The 16,701-nt window shown below is 37.6% G+C and overlaps 1 long non-coding RNA gene across 1 annotated transcript; it reads left to right on the top strand.

The window, feature by feature from the left end:
• Window positions 1-2,124: 2,124 nt before the first annotated feature.
• LOC109254295 (uncharacterized) lies at window positions 2,125-15,229 on the top strand. Its single transcript, XR_002074741.2, has 2 exons — window positions 2,125-4,537; window positions 14,764-15,229. It is a non-coding gene; the product is annotated as an uncharacterized LOC109254295 (long non-coding RNA).
• The last annotated feature ends 1,472 nt before the right edge of the window (window positions 15,230-16,701 follow it).

The following is a 16,701-nucleotide window of genomic DNA, read 5'->3' as shown; positions in this document are numbered from 1 at the left end:
AACCTAAATGTAAGACCGGAAACCATCAAAATCCTTGAGAAAGCAGGCAAAAATCTCTTTGACTTTGGCTGCAGCAACTTTTTTTTTTGTTGTTGTTTATTTATTTTTGAGAGACAGAGTACAAGTGGGGGAGAGCAGAGAGAGAGGGAGGGAGAGAGAGACAGAATCCAAAGCAGGCTCCAGGCTCTGAGCTGTCAGCACAGAGCCCGATGTGCGGCTTGAACTCACGAACAGTGAGATTATGACCTGAGCCGAAGTCGGATTGTTAACTGACTGAGCCAACCAGGCGCCCCTGGCCACAGCAACTTCTTACTCAACACGTCTCCCGAGGCAAGGGAAGCAAAAGCAAAAATGAACTATTGGGACCTTATCAAAGTAAACCTTCTGCACAGGGAAGGAAACCATCAGCAAAACTAAAAGGCAACCAACAGAAAGGGAGAAGATACTTGCTAACAATGTATCAGATAAAGGGTTAGTATCTAAGATTTATAGAGAACTTACCGAACTCAACACCCAAAAAACAAATAATCCCGTGAAGAAATGAGCAAAAGACATGAACAGACACTTCTCCAAAGAAGACATCCAGATGGTCAACAGGCACATGAAAAAATACTCAACATCACTCATCATCTGGGAAATACAAATCAAAACCACAATGAGATACCACCTTACACCTGTCAGAATGGCTAACATTAACAACTCAGGCAACAACAGATGTTGGTGAGGATGCTTTTTTTGCACTGCTGGTGGGAATGCAAACTGATGCAGCTACTTTGGAAAACAGTATGGAGGTTCCTCAAAAAATTAAAAATAGAACTACCCTATAACCCAGCAATTGCACTACTAGGTATTTATCCAAGGGATACAGGTATGCTGTTTCGAAGGGGCACATGCACCCGAATGTTTATAGCAACACTGTCGACAATAGCCAAAGTGTAGAAAGAGCCCAAATGTCCGTTGATGGATGAATGGATAAAGAAGGTGTGTTATATATATCCAGTGGAGTATTATTTGGCAATCAAAAAGAGTGAAATCTTGCCATTTGCAACTACGTGGATGGAACTGGAGGGCATTATGTTAAGCGAAATTAGTCAATCAGAGAGAGACAAATATCCTATGACTTCACTCATATGAGGACTTTAAGTTAGAAAACAGATGAACCTAAGGGAAGGGAAGCAAAAATAATATAACAACAGGGAAGGGGACAAAACAGAAGAGACTCTTAAATATAGAGAACAAACAGAGGGTTGCTGGAGGGATTGTGGGAGGGGGGATGGGCTAAATGGGTAAGGGGCATTGAGGAATCTAATCCTGAAATCATGGTGGCACCACATGCTAACTAACTTGGATGTAAATTAAAAAATAAACTATTTAAAAAAAAAAAAAAGAACAGAGAAGAATAGTAATGAACCAGAAACATTTCCTGCCTTCAAAAGGATATGTGCCCACAAATAGGTAAAGGGGAAAAAAAAAAAAAGACAACAGTGACCTGGGGCACCTGGTGGCTCAGTTGGTTAAGCATCTGACTTCGGCTCAGGCAGGTCATGGTCTCATGGTTCTCAAGTTTGAGCCCTGCATCAGGCTCTCTGCTGTCAGCAGAGTCTACTTCAGATGCCCCACCCCCCTCTCTCTGCCCCTTTCTGCTCACCCCCTGCTTGTGCACGCGCCAACACACAATCTCTCTCAAAAATAAACAAACATTAAAAAAAAAACATGACCTGTCCTCTTTTTACTATGTATGGTTAACATTACAGAAAGCTTGACTTGTTATACTTAAATGTATCTATTAGTAAGTTTACATTCCCCAACTTACTGAAATTAAAAAAAACAACAACTAGAAATGTCTTACATATTCATTTATTGAAATACTAGTTTCTGAAAGGAAAGATCCACAAGAAAAGTAACCTTTTCATCTGGAAGCCACACCTTGGTGACAACTTTAAATGTTTGATAGTCTCCTAGTTTTTCTCCCTTCTTCCTATTTCTCCTATTTCTAATCCTTGTTTGCAGACCATCTCCCAAGTTGATGATCCTAGAGCATTCTTTTCTCCATGATATTCCACAGTTCAGAAACTTTTTTTTAATAAAATTTATTTAATGTTTATTTTTGAGAGAGAGAGAGAGAGAGAGAGACAGTGTGTGAGCAGGGAAGGGTCAGAGAGAGAGGGAGACACAGAATCTGAAGCAGGCTCCAGGCTCCAAGCTGTCAGCACAGAGACTGACATGGGGCTTGAGCTCACCAACTGTGAGACCATGACCTGAGTTGAGTCAACACTTAACCAACTGAGCCACCCAGGCACCCCAGAAACTTTTTTATTGTTTATTTTAACCCCAGGATAGTTAACATACAATGTTATATTACCATTCAGGAACTTTTATAACCTTTTATCTACAGATCAAAGTCTAAACTTCTGGAGCGGGAATGTTCTCCATACTTGAAAGGGGCGAATGAAATCAGGCAAGGAGAACTGTAGAGAGGACCAATGTCGGAATCTTGGGGAAACATAAAGAGCAAACAAATGAGAGGCTAGAGGACACTATAGAGGTCAGAAATGCAGAGGGAACCCCAAAGATGTTAATAGAAGATAATTTTCAAGATGTAAACAGTGGCAAAGTCAGTACTACATACTAAGAAAGTGGATAATGTAAAGACTGAGGAAAGACCTCTAGGCCTAGCAGTTAGGTGTTTTCAACCTTCTGGGAAATTGGAGTAAATCTTACAAGAGTTAGTAGAAATAGAAAAAGATTCTTAAACTTTTTCCTTGGGCAGAGTATCTCAAAGTGTACCAGTGTTCCAGGAATCACCTGGAGCCTATGATTTTAACAAAATGCAGTTTTCTAGGACCATGCCAAACATCCTGAGTTAGAGGAGTTAGAATCTATCTACTCACCAGTACCCCCCAGGGGATTCTTGTGTACCCTGGTATCCCAGAACCACCATTGCTCAGAGTGAAGCCCAGACTTCCAAGGCTGCTTTCACAGATTTGTACTCTGGCTCCCTTTCTCCCACGACTCCTGACAGAAATTTTCCAGTTAACTCTGTATTTTTCTTAGATCATGCCTGTACCTAAGTTGCTCTCTGCTCTCCTAAATCCATCATCGTTCAATATTTAGTTGAAGGCAATCTCTTCTGACCCCAGAGTAATTTGCCCTGCCTCTACCTTCCTCAGCATTTGTGGTTGTCTCGTTCTTGACATTCGTGATGTGTCTTAAGAGACTGAGTACTTTGGCCTTAAATTTTTTATATTTCATGTGTTTTAACGGCAAGAATATAAATAACATTGGGCAGAGACAATATAATAGTGAGCACACATAATATAGTATAATTTTTTTAATCTCCCACAGTATTTCCAAAGCACTGTGTATGTTGTCCATGATCATAATTCTCAGTAAATATTATATAAATTAACATGAAGATATGTCAGTAGCCAGAATACCCTTGATTTTGGATCAGTAATACCAGTACATCAGACATAGATTTCTTTGCTACTGAGGAATAAAAAGAGGTTGGAATGTACAGGAAGTGAGTTTAATATAGCTACGCCTTGCTTCAATACAATAGATAACACCATTAGAAAAGGTAGAGACAAGGTGAAACAGATTGAGATTCAATACAATTGTGAGAATTGCTGTTTCTATTGTATTACTTTATTACATCAGAGCAGTCACTTTATGTTTTCTTAAGGTTCTCTATAGATAGTGTAACTATTTACATAATAGCCCTGTATCTAAAAAACGTGTGCAAAAATCAAGCCTGTCTAAAAACACAGAAGGGAACAACTATTTCATTTAGGAAAACCAGTATCTGAGTCCTTCGTAAAACAAATTTCTTGTGAAGCAAAAAAATATCTTTACTTATAAATATGAATTTCGAAGCATCAAGCTGTATTAAAACCCTTCTATATTACAAAATAAAGCAGTTCTGTGGGATGCATCACAAATAGCCAACTTCGTGATAAATATGACCCTAATTCTTTTTACTGGACTTTTCCATAGGAATGAATTCTTTTGCACTGGGTTAGCCGCATTTTTTCTCTTAAGAAGCTTAATAAAGTTTGACCTATTACATCAGCTTTTCTTCCAAATGTGAGAAGAATTTATGTAGAGAATTCACCACACCCTATGTAACAGTGTCTGAGAACCATTAGCTATAAACAGTGGGGTTGGCAAAGAAATTGTGGACTTTTTTAAAGGGGAGGAGGAATTAGAGTTTTTTAGGGAACATCTGACCATGCTAGCAAAAATGCCATCCTTGGCTCCAACTTAGATTATTTACTTAGCTTTGTTCTCCCATAGATAAACTAAAGTACACTTTCTTTTTCTTTTTCTTTTTAAAGTTTGTTTATTTTGAGAGAGACGGAGAGCACAAGATGGTGAGAGGCAGAGAGAGAGGGAGAATCCCAAGCACGTTCCACACCCGAACCGTCAGTGCACAGAGCGTGACTTCGGGGGTCAAACTCAAGGAACCATGAGGTTGCAACCTGAGCCGAAATCAAGAGTCAGATGCTTTACTGACTGAGCCATCCAGGCTCCCCAGGTACATTTTCTACTCAAGGCATTCTTTTAATTCACTTTGCAGCCAAGGTAAGTATCCTTATGAGTGGATATGATTATCTTCAAAGTTTAGTTTGCTCAGTGCCTGGATTAATTTATTTCCTCATTACATTCAAGTGTTCCTCATGGCTTTGATTTCTTTTCATAGTGTGCATACTTGCCTTTTTGAAGCCAGCCGTTGAAAAGTTTCTGTTAACATTTGCTTAATTAATATTGCATCATGGTTAGTTGCTCTCTACTTAAAGGTTGTATTCTTTAGAATCTGTGGACCAGTAGTTGAGCTGAGAGCTGTGTGAAATATAAATTGTTTAAGATATGACCCTTAATCCCAAGGAATTTACCACATAGTAAGGGACATGATAAACACAGATATACTCAGATATAAACACATGATACACACAGATATGTGATCAGTGATATCTGGACGATGCTATCTATGAACTGTGGAATGCCAGCAGATAGAGGAGAAACTTCTGGCTGGAGTGGTGAATCTCTGTTGTTAAAAAAGGCATGGCAACTTGTGCTATCCCTTGAAGAATGGGTAGAATTTCTATAGGCACAAGGGGTGGAGGAGTGAGCATTTCAAACTCTGTCCAGACTAAAAGATAATAAACTTCCATTGGAGGCTTTTAAAGAGGAGTGACATAATTAAAACAATTCTTAATTTTTTTTAGGTTTATATATTTATTCTGGGAGAGAGAGCATCTGAGCAGAGGAGAGACAGAGACAGAGAGAGAGAGAGAGAGAATCCCAAGAAGGCTCTGCACTGACAGTGCATAGCCCAATGCGGGACTCAAGCTCACAACCCCATGAGATCATGACCTGAGTTGAGATCAAGAGTCAGACACTCTACCGACTGAGCCACCCAGGTGCCCCCATAATTAAAACAATTTTAAGGAAGATAAACCTGGCAGTGGTACATAAGGATTTCAAAGAGAAGAAAATTTGGTGGCAGAAAGACTTTTTTTTTTTTTAGTAAGGAGACAGGAGATTAGGGCTCACTTATAACACGATAGTGGCTGTAAATGTGGAAATAAACATAACTGGAGATATTGAAAGGTGTTTGAAAACAAACACATTTCAAGGCAGCTGACTAGTCATGGCAGGGCTAAAGAGAGGAATCAAAAATTACTCTAAAATCTCATGTGTGAATTACTAGAGAATATGAATTCGGATTTTGATATGTTGAGTTTGGGACACCTGAAGTTTATCCAAGTGGAAATGCCAAACAGATTTCTTTCTTAGGGCAGAGAGAGTACAGATTTGGAAGTCTTATTTATGAAAGTGATAGTTGAAGCCCCAGAAATAGACAAAATTTAATCATCCAATATTCACTGAGTGCCTACTCTGGTAAGTATAAGAAGTACATTAAAACAGAAAAGGGTAATTTCAATCCTTATGGAGATTATAACAACTGGTGTGTTAAGATAGTTCACTGGAACACAGAGGAACTGGAGGTGCTAAAAGAGAGAGATAAAAACAGTACTGTGAAAGTTTGGAGATGGAAGAGATTTCATCTAGTTAGGGGAGCACTAACATTTCAGTGTAATTTCTCAAGATTAAGAGATATGAGAGTGAGGATGTAGAGAATAACCAAGAACCTGAGTTTCAACCAGAATTAGGGCAACAGATGGAAAAGGAAAAATTGACAAAGGAAAGAAAGATCAGACTGCTATAGGTAGGTGTACAAAGTGGGAAATATAAGTGGAAACACCAGTATCCTGGAAGTTAAGGTTTCAAGAATTGGGGAAGTGGGTACAAACATATGGAAAGTTTAAAGTATTATATAATTAACACCCATATTCCCACCACCTAGATTCTGCAGTTAGCATCTTGCTATGTTAGCTTTAATACCTATCTATCCATACATCCTTTTTTTTTTTTTTTTTTTTGCCAAGGGTTTATTTCTTTTCTTTCCTCGCTTTTTGCCTCTACTGGTTAGCTTCTCCCCTCAGAAGCCCAGGTTGAGTGTGAGCCTGCTATATGCCTAAATTCACTATACTTACTTTATGGCAAAACCTCTTCTGTCTTTAAAGAAAGATCCCAAATGATGGTTCATGGGAGAAATTATATTCCCACCCTTCAAGTTAGTTTAGCTAGATATCCCTGGAAGTCCTCCTGAGAATAGAGTAGCTATTTCTAAATGAGTCCAGGATTTGTCTAGCTTTCTAGCAGTTTATCAAAAAAATGGTTTGAGGAAGACCTTAATTAGAATTGCTAGGAAAACTTGTTAAAAATGAAAATTCCTGCATCTCACCTTGGAACTACTGAACCAGGATTTCTAATATGAGGCCTGGGAATCTGCATTTTAACAGTCACTTTGACCCACCTGTGACTCTTATACAGACTAGCACCGGAGAATTTTTTAGTGGTAATATCTCCAAACCAAGAGCCAAGAGGCTTTTCCATTGCAGTCTCAGCTTTCCCACGGACTGTATGTGTTACACTACCCTAGGGTAACTCAATCCCTCTAGGACTTATCATGAAAGGGAAGGAATTGTTCTTGATCTAAGATTCTTGATCTCTTGATCCTAAGATTCTGTTCAGCACTACCATTTTGTGGAACTCTTAAAACTGAATCTTGTAAATTAGAAGCTGTTGGTGAAACTTTAATCGGATGAACCGGAAAAAAAAATGTTCAGATTTATATTCATTTGAGCCATCGTTGTTTCTTTAATTCAAAGTATGTGAGTTACTCACCAAAATAACTAAATTCTTCTTGCACCTCATGAGTTTTCATTTGGTTTTTAAAAGCTGAGCCATGTAATGAACTTCAAGCGTTTCAGGAAACATAGCTCCATGTTTCCTTGGTGATTCCAGTGTTCATAGTCTGCCAGGTCCACTCTGAACTGTTGCCACTCTGCATTCCTTTTACATTGTTGATAGTAACCTTCTTCCCCTTTCATGAAGAAAGTGACTTACTTTCTCAGGGTCCTGAATTGGCTGAAGTTAATGCAAGTTTTAAAGCTGTATTTAGTAGAGAAAGAGAAAATGTCTGATTGTCTTAAGCAACAATTAAATTTTGTGCCCTCAATCACCCTCGTGTTGGGTAGGATTTTTTTTTTTCCATTATACATCTGGACCGAATTTTAGTTTCAAGATGATTTCAGAATATTAATTTAAATGTTACCCAGTGTTCCTGCTATCGTCTCATAAATAATAATGGTGAGTGTCCATACCCTCCAACAATGTTTTAAAAAACTTAAAAAAAAAAATCTTTTTCTTTTCAGTGGTATTACAAATTTACTCTTTGCTAAACTTTTCCAAAAATCTTATTGGCAGATTCTTATTTACTGAGATCATGTAACCAGAATAAAGTCCACCCAGTATATAGCCCACATTACGTTTACCCTAATATATGTGTAGGAGTTGAGTAATGGCATATTAATTCCCATATTTTCTCCTCTTTTTTTCTTGATATCTTTATTTAGAAATAAGAAATTATGCAAGTATTTTAATACTGAGCCACTATTCTCAGTTTGATTAATATTTGAGATTATTTAATTAACCAGATACTACTTAGTATGTGAAAAGCAGTGGTAGACATAAGTGTACTGATACGTGTATTGCAAGATACCTAACCATTAAGTTTACAACAGTGATTCATCCTGAATTACATAGTAATCAGTAGAAAGAATATTGGACTTTAGTTCTCCTAGGAGTTCTTCATTAGATACGCTCAGAATTCAAAAGGCATAGTCTTTTAAATGTTTATTTATTTTTGAGAGAGAGAGAGCAAACAGGGAGGGGCAGAGAGAGAGGGAGACAGGAGACAGAATCTCAAGCAGGCTCCACACTGTCAGCACAGAGTGCAATGTGGGGCTTGAACTCGGCAAGATCATGACCTGAGCCAAAATCAAAAGTCAGATGCTTAACCAACTGAGCCACCCAGGCGCCCCAAAAGGCATAGTCTTTTAAATAAGAATTTAGTTAGACTTGCTACGTACACAGTTTTGGGTAACAAATATAAAATTTGAGTATACTTAAACCACTGAACTATAAACTTTAAAAAAATTCACTGAAATGGAGGACATTGTCTAAGAGTGTGTACAAAAGATGTCAAGAGGGCACCTGGGTGGCTCAGTCTGTTAAGCATCTGACTTCAGCTTAGGTCATGATCTCATGGTTTGTGAATTCGAGTCCCGCTTTGGGTGAGCCCTGCTTCCCCTCTCTCTCTCTCTCTCTCTCTCTCGCTCTCTCTAGCCCTCGTGGGATTCTCTGTCTCCCTCTTTCTCCACCCTGGCTCACTTGTGCCCTCTCTCTCTCTAAAAAAAAAAAAAAAAAGAAAAGAAAAAAAAATATGTCAAGAAATAGTAGTAAGCTGTATATTTAAGTAACAGGCAGATTAAGATGCCACCAAGAGGCTAACAAAGGGTGCGAAGAAAGGAAGCAGAAAAATTAAGAGTATAATATCATGGAATCCATGAGAAGGAAGAAGTTCTATTCAAGTAGGTTGTAGTAAACAATAGCCAATCCAGAAGTGAGGACAAATAGGAAAAAACTTTTAAAAAGCTGTTGGAATTGACAATTAAGAGGTTAGTGAACATTACTGAATACAGATTCCTTGGAATTATGTAAACCAAATATCTGGAGGATTGAATAGGAATTTGGAAAATAAAAGTATAGACAACTCTTTCAAGGAAGTTACGGATAAAAGAAATCAGAACTATAGTTTTGTATGAAGACAGTATTAAGGGATTTTTTTAAGACGCAGAAAATCTGAGCATGTTTTTTGAGGAAGTAGGAAGAGAAATTGAAGGAAAAAAGGGAGGCTTATGGAGCAAAATCCCATATCAAAAGCATAGGTAGAAAGATGTTTTTGGAAAACTTCATATATCCTCTGAGGTAAGAGGAAAAATCTGTGGAGTGGAGGAGTTCTAATCATGCCCTCTACTTTTGCTATAAAATATAAGGCTGATTATCTGGGAGAGAGGAAGATGGTATGGGGTAGTGGCTGAAGAACCGCAGTGAGTGTTTGACATAGCCACTTTAGGAATTGGGTAAGTGAGCCAACTAGTTGAGCCTAGAAATCATAAATAATGCAGCAAATTAGAAAGCAGAGTTATATAACTCTTGTGGCAGTCCAAGAGCAGATTGGAAAAAGCAGATGGTTGGGTTGACCCTCATTTAGGGATTGGCAGGAGAGATACAGTGTATTATGGTCATGGAGAGGAAGGAATTGGGAGTGCAAGTAGGAAAATAGTTGAAACAACTGACCTCATAAACCAAAGAGCACACGGAAAAGATTAAATAATAATAATAAAATCAGCAAGGAGTTAACAGATTAGATGAGGGAAGAGGTCAAGAAGACTAGAAGGGAAAGAAATTAGCAGGGGAAGTTCAAAGAGAGTTAGGGAGATGTGGAAGGATTAGACACTGGTCACAGCATGAGACCTTTGAGGTAGAGCCATTATGAGTCAAAAAAGATCTGGGATGAGACCATGGGAATGTGTAGTTGCAGTGGAGGTGTCAAGGAATTTAAAAGGTAGTATATTGGATGACTACCTCGTCTGGACAATAAAGGTAACCAGAAAGTTAAAACTCAGAACAGAGAGAAATGCCCTTAACCCTGTGCCCAAATCTTTAATCACTGTGAGAGTGTAATGTGAAGGTCAGCAAAAGACAGAGCTGAGTATGGGGAAAGAGTAATGTTTCAAAAGAATGTGAACTTCACAGGAAGAGCATAGGAGAACTAGTCTGAACACCCTGATACAGCCAGGGAAATGTCAGCTCCATTTTCTGGTCTTGAAATAGGAATCACTTTCACTTAAAAGGAGCTGTGTGGTCCAGAGGAAGTTGGGTTTCCATTATGGCAAAGAAATCACAACATTGTTAGGGACAGGTTAACAGTCCAGAAAAGTTTATTAGCAATTAGGATGGTACTTTAGAAGATAAAGTGGGATCAATAGGGGCATAAGCAAGCTAAGTTGTATGGGAAAGAGAGCAGATAAAAGAAAAGTGGCTAGAGGGACTCACATAATGAAGGGACAGGGCATTGGGAAGTACACAAGAGTTGCAGGGAGGTGAGAGAAGAAATGACAATGGAATTATAGTGCTAATTTTTCGCTGAATATTTTGTCAGAGATAAAGCAAAAGAAATGGAGAGAGGGAAGGGATGTTAATACAACAAAAACACTAATTGTGCCTCAATATTGTCCAGGAGAGATGAACCAAAATGGAGATGATCTAGAAGCACTATTTACTATTAGTGTAGCATCTCCTTTAAAGTTTTAGATTTCAGGGACACCTGGGTGGCTCAGTCGGTTAAGCTTCGGGCTTTGGCTCAGGTCATGATCTCAGGTCATGAGTTCGAGCCCCTGGTTGGGCTCTGTTCTGACAGCCCAGAGCCTGGAACCTGCTCCAAATTCTGTGTCTCCCTCTCTCTCTGCCCCTCCCCACTTGTGATCTGCCTCTCTCTCTCTCTCTCAAAAATGAACATTAAAAAAATAATAATAAGATAAAAATATTTTTTAAAAAAAGTTTTAGATTTCAAGTTTAAACATTTTGTTTTGGGGAAAAAACATTTAGGCATCTTCTCCAACCCCAACTTTTTCCAAGTATTTATTTATCTTTCAGGATTGGAAATACATTGAATGCCTGATCTGCAATGAGCATAATTCAATTCCAGTTCACCCCATTATCCTAGCCTGATTATTTGTTTGTTTGTTTATGTATGTATTTATTACTGATATATAACTCACATGCTATAAAACTCACCACTTTAAAGTATCTATTCAATGGGTTTTAGAATATTCACAATTTTGTTCAATATTGCATATTGCAATAGTTGTATATCATCACTATCTAATTCCAGAATATTTTAATTTTTTTAAAAGTTTATCTATTTAAGTAATCTCTACATCCAACATGGGGTTCAAACCCACAACCTTAGATCAAGAGTTGCATGCTCTTCTGACTGAGCCAGCCAGGTGGCCCCCAGAATATCTTCATTTTAAAAAGATGTTTTGTACCCATTAAATTCACTCCCCATTTCCACTCTACCACAAACCCTTGGCAAACACCAACTGCTTTTAGTCTCTATGGATTTGCCTATTCTTGAAATTTCTTATAAATGGAATCATAATATTTCACCTATTATGTCTGGTGTCTTTCACTAAGCATAATGTTTTCAAGGTTCATCCATGTTGCAGCATGTATCAGAACTTCATTCCTTTCTATGACTAAATAATGTTCCATTGTATGGGTATACCACATTTTTGTTTATCCATTTACCCAATGGGTAGCCATTTGCCTTGTTCTACTTCTTAGCTATCATGAGTAATGCTGCTATAAACACTGAAGTACAAGTTTTTGTGTGGACATATATTTTCAATCATCTTGATTATATACCTAGGTGTGGAATTGCTGAATCATACAGTAACTATATCTTTTTGAGAAACTGCCTGTTTTCCAAAGCAGCTGCACAATTTTACATTCCCACTAGCAATATATCAGGGCTCTCCACTTTCTCACCAACACCTGCTATTTTCTTTCTTTCTTTCTTTTTTTTTTTTTATAGCCATCCTAGTGCCTGTGAAGTGGTATGTCATTTTGGTTTTCCTCATTTCCCTAATGACCAATTTTGAGTGTATTTATAGGTGCTGATTCCTCTTTTGTATATCATCTTTGGAGAGATGCCCATTCAAATTATTTTTCCACATTTTAGTTGGGTTGTCTTTTTATTGTTGATTACAAGAGTTCTTTATATATTCTGGATAGTAGACCTTAATCAGTAAATGATTTGCAAACATTTTTTCCCATTTTCTGGATTGTCTTTTTATTTCCTTGATAATGTCCTTTGAATAACAAAGGTTTTTAATTTTGATGAAGTCCAATTTATCTTTTTCTTTGCTTGCTTGTATTTTAGGTGCCATGTATAAGAACCCAGTGTATTTATAAATAGCTATGCTTTTCACTCTCAAAAGTGTCCTGGTAGACAACAAATTATATGGACAATCTACAAATGACAACCTCAAGGATAGGTAATTAGAAGCCCCTGAGCAGGTGGTTGAGTAAATACTGATTTATTTTATGCTTACCTCAACATATCCAGTGCCATCATTTGGCATCTCTTAAAGGAAATATGCCAGCAATTGTAGTTGCCATTTTGTATACTTACCCATCTAATGTATGTTGAGCACATAATATGTGTCAGGTACTTTTCAAAGGGGGAAAGTAGTAACAGGAAATTACAAAGAGAAAACTTTCAAAAAATGCTTTTCTTGGGGCACGTTGGTGGCACAGTCAGTTAAGCGTCTGACTTTGGCTCAGGTCATGATCTTGCAGTTCCTGAGTTTGAGTCCCGCATTTGGGCTCTGTGCTGACAGCTCGGAGCCTGGAGCCTGCTTCGGATTCTGCCTCCCTCTGTCTCTGCCCCTCCCCTGCTTGTGCTCTGTCTCTTTCTCAAAAATAAATAAAAAATATTTTTTAAAAAATGCTTTTCTTTCCTTCTTTCTTTCTTTCTTTTTTTGTAAAAGCAAAATAAGCAATTACAAATATTGAAGAGATAAAAAGCCCTGTAATCTCATTGTTCAAATACACTAATTTAATTTTTATTTGTTCCCTTATAATCTTTGTTCATAACCAGACACATATTTTAACATGGTTCAGTTATAAAGGGCTTTTATATTTTGCTTTTGCTTTTTTTAAGGCTTAACATTTTATCATAAATATATAAGAAATTGTTTTTTTATTTTGATCTCAGGGAGTGTAAGGGAGAGGAAGCAGACAAAAGGAGAAAATGTGTAAGTCAATAAAATATTATTAAGATGAGCAAGTATAGTCTATAAATGGATTTGTGCTCTGGTCTGTGAATGCCGGTAGGTTGGCAAATTGAGTTCAAGAGTATATAATTGTATTCCATATTATTAACATTTTTCTTTTTCTTCCTGATCTATGACTCTGGCTCCACTGATTACCATAATCATATTATATGGTTAATTTAATTTTGAGTTATTGTTCATACTGGTCAGTTAAATATTTGCATCTAGATAATGTTCTCTCTTCTAAGTTTATAGCTAAACAAGAAGTTTGACATATAAACTAATTTTTATTAGAAGTTATTTCAAGAATAAGGTGTCCCAAAGAAGTTAGTAATAGACTTGTATTCATAAACACAGTAACTGATATGAACTTTCATAAGTATGTTTTATAATATTGTATATAGTTTTTCCTCATATATGATAATTCAGTAAGAATACTGTTAATCAACCAGGTGGAGTTTTGTCCTTTTACTGGGTAGGTTCAATTTCTTGAGTTACACAAATAATCTTAGATTATGAATTTTACAACAACTCTTTGGATCTTAATATTATCATGTTATCTTTTATGATTATTCCAATATATTTCATTGTTAAGTAGATAATTATCCATCATGAGTTCTTACATTCATATGCCTCTAATTTATGAATAAGGTTTTGGTGGGATGCCTTCTATGCTATTTATATAGGCTGAAATCTCCCTAAATTAAAGGACTTAAGGGACCCCTGGGTGGCTCAGTCCGTTAAGCCTCTGACTCCTGACTTCAGCTCAGGTCATGATCTCACAGTTTGTTAGTTCAAGTGCTGAGTCCGGCTCTGCACTGATAGTGCAGAGCCTGCTTCGGATTCTTCCTCTTTCTCTGCCCCTCCCCAGCTCATGTACTCGCATTCTCTCTCTCTCTCTCGCTCTCTCTCTCTCTCTGTCTCTCAAAATGAATAAATAAACTTTAAAAAATTAAAGCACTAAATTCTCTTAAGGTACATATCTATAGGTAAACAGTTTACTTGACTAAAGTGCTTGCAGCTGAAGTCTATAGTTTATGTAATATTTAGTATAATAGCCCTCCTTTCAGTCCTAGCTCTGGCTTGACCTATCCAATTCCTTGGGTTTTGGCTCATTTTTAGAACCAAGCTGCTAATGACATTAAATTTTGTTCCTTCACCTTGATAGATTAACTTCATGATTAATTTGGCTTATGATGGTGCTTCCTGTGGTTCCCATCAGGAACTTTCTGGCAGGGAAAAATTGACAAGCTGACCAAAAACTCTCATCTAATTCCTCTCAGCCCCATTTTTATTGATTCCCCACAGACACCTCCTCCCCTCTTCCTGGAATCTGCTCTAGATCCCATCATCCAGAACCTTCCTTCCCTGGCTACTGTAGGTTTGTTGCTGCCCAATACTCCCCCTCACCATAGAAACCTTCCTGTCCCGATGCTCATTCCTTCAGGGTCACAGTCTCCCCATGTTCCAAGGTGAAACTGTATTAAAGGAATATGCCAGAAGAGATCTCCAGGATTCTCTCTCCCAACCCAGGTAAGAGCATGTTAACCTTGACTTCCTGAAGTCTCCTTCCTTATGTTCTGAAAACCAGAAGAATGATTCTAATCATGAGATTCTAAAGCCAGAAACGAGGGAAAAGGAGTATAATAGCAAACTACAGAGTCATTTTGGGCCCTCTTCACTCCTTGCCAATTACACCTACCTACAAGTAGGAGATGGTAGTTTTTCCCTCTCCTCTCAGGTCCATGTGACTAAATGCTAGCAATGTTATAACCAGGAACTGATGTTTATATGGCCATTAGTAATGAAATGACTATGAATACAAATTCGATGTTCCATATGATATGGCTTTGCTTAGACATGTGAGTAACCAAATAAATGAAAACCAAATAAATGAAAATGACTCTCATGTGGAGGTAGTGGGGTTATGTTTTTGTTTCCTTGAGTTTTAAAAGTCATATTTTTAAGCTAATATTTAATGATGTTAATAATAATATTTTAAAATAAATATGACTACATATGTGTAAAAGAAAAACTTTTAAAAGTGCTGTTAATTTGATATATTTTGTACAATTCTGAATATGTGTGGTACGGTGATAATATGAAAAAGATATCAAAGATCCAGAAGGCCTGGCATTTATTTAATTAAGTTTATTTATTTATTTTGAGAGAGAGAGAGAGAGAACACCAGAGCTTGAGCAGGGGAATGGCAGAGAGAAAGGGAGAGAGAGAATCCCAAGCAGGTTCCATGCTGCTGTAAGCACAAACTGTGAGCCAAAATTAAGAGTTGGAGCCAAGGGGCGCCTGAATGGTTCAGTCAGTTAAGAGTCTGATGTCAGTGCAGGTTATGATCTCGTGGTTTGTGAGTTCAAGCCCTGTGTTGGGCTCTGTTCTGACAGCTTGGAGCCTGGAGCCTGCTTTGGATTCTCTGTCTCCCTCTCTCTTTATGTCTCTCCCTCACTCATGCTCTGTCTCTCAAGAATAAATAAACACTAAAAAAAAAAAGGAGTTGGAGCCAAAATTAAGAGTTGGACACTTAACCAACTGAGCCATGCAGATGCCCAGAAGGCCTAGTTTTAAAATCTTATTTCTAGGGGCACCTGGGTGGCTCATTCGGTTAAGTGTCCAACTCTCAGTTTTGGCTTAGGTGATGATCTCACAATGGGATCGAGCCCTGAGTCTTCCCCCATGCTGTCAGAATGGAGCCTGCTTAGGATTCTCTCTTTCTTCCTCTTTCTCTCTCTCTCTCTCTCTGCCCCTCCCTCCTCTCACGCTTGTATGCTCTCTCTCAAAATAAATAAATAAACTTAAAAAATAAAATAAAATAAAACCTTACTTCTGGAATCTTGTTCCAAACATGGACAAATTACCTAACTATTCTGGGCTTTGGTTTCTACTCCTTCCAAATAATAGCTATTCTATTTACCTTGAAGGGGTTTTTGTAAAAATAACAGAATATTTGAATTTTAAAACTGGAAGAGATCTGAGAGACTTTATAATATACATGCTCATTTTCCAGAGGGGGGAATTAATGCCCAAAGAGATTAAATGGCTTGCTTATAAAATATATGGCAGCAACATTGGAACAAAACCATAAAATGTATGCACATGTAAAACACAGTATTTCTTAATCTAATCAGAGAATGAGGAATTGGAAGGGACTTTAGGTGTCCTAGTCAAGTATGAGCATAATTGCAAGTAGTTTCTTGTATAAAGTATTATTGAATGCATAGTTACAAATCTACATTTGCTCAATATTCCTGCTTAGAAGCACTAGTCCTGAGTTTAACTGCTTCTTTCAAGGTTAGATGGTTTACTATTATTCACTTGCGATCATAGATCAAGGTCTATGCTATGTTGTAAGTAGCACTTCTTGGCTGAATAT

The sequence above is a fragment of the Panthera pardus genome, unplaced genomic scaffold (genome assembly GCF_024362965.1).
Source record: "Panthera pardus isolate Hobbes unplaced genomic scaffold, ASM2436296v1 HiC_scaffold_24, whole genome shotgun sequence".
In the NCBI taxonomy this organism is placed as follows: domain Eukaryota; kingdom Metazoa; phylum Chordata; class Mammalia; order Carnivora; family Felidae; genus Panthera; species Panthera pardus.
The sequence above is the reverse complement of the archived record's forward strand: the minus strand, read 5'-3'. Positions and strand labels throughout refer to the sequence as shown.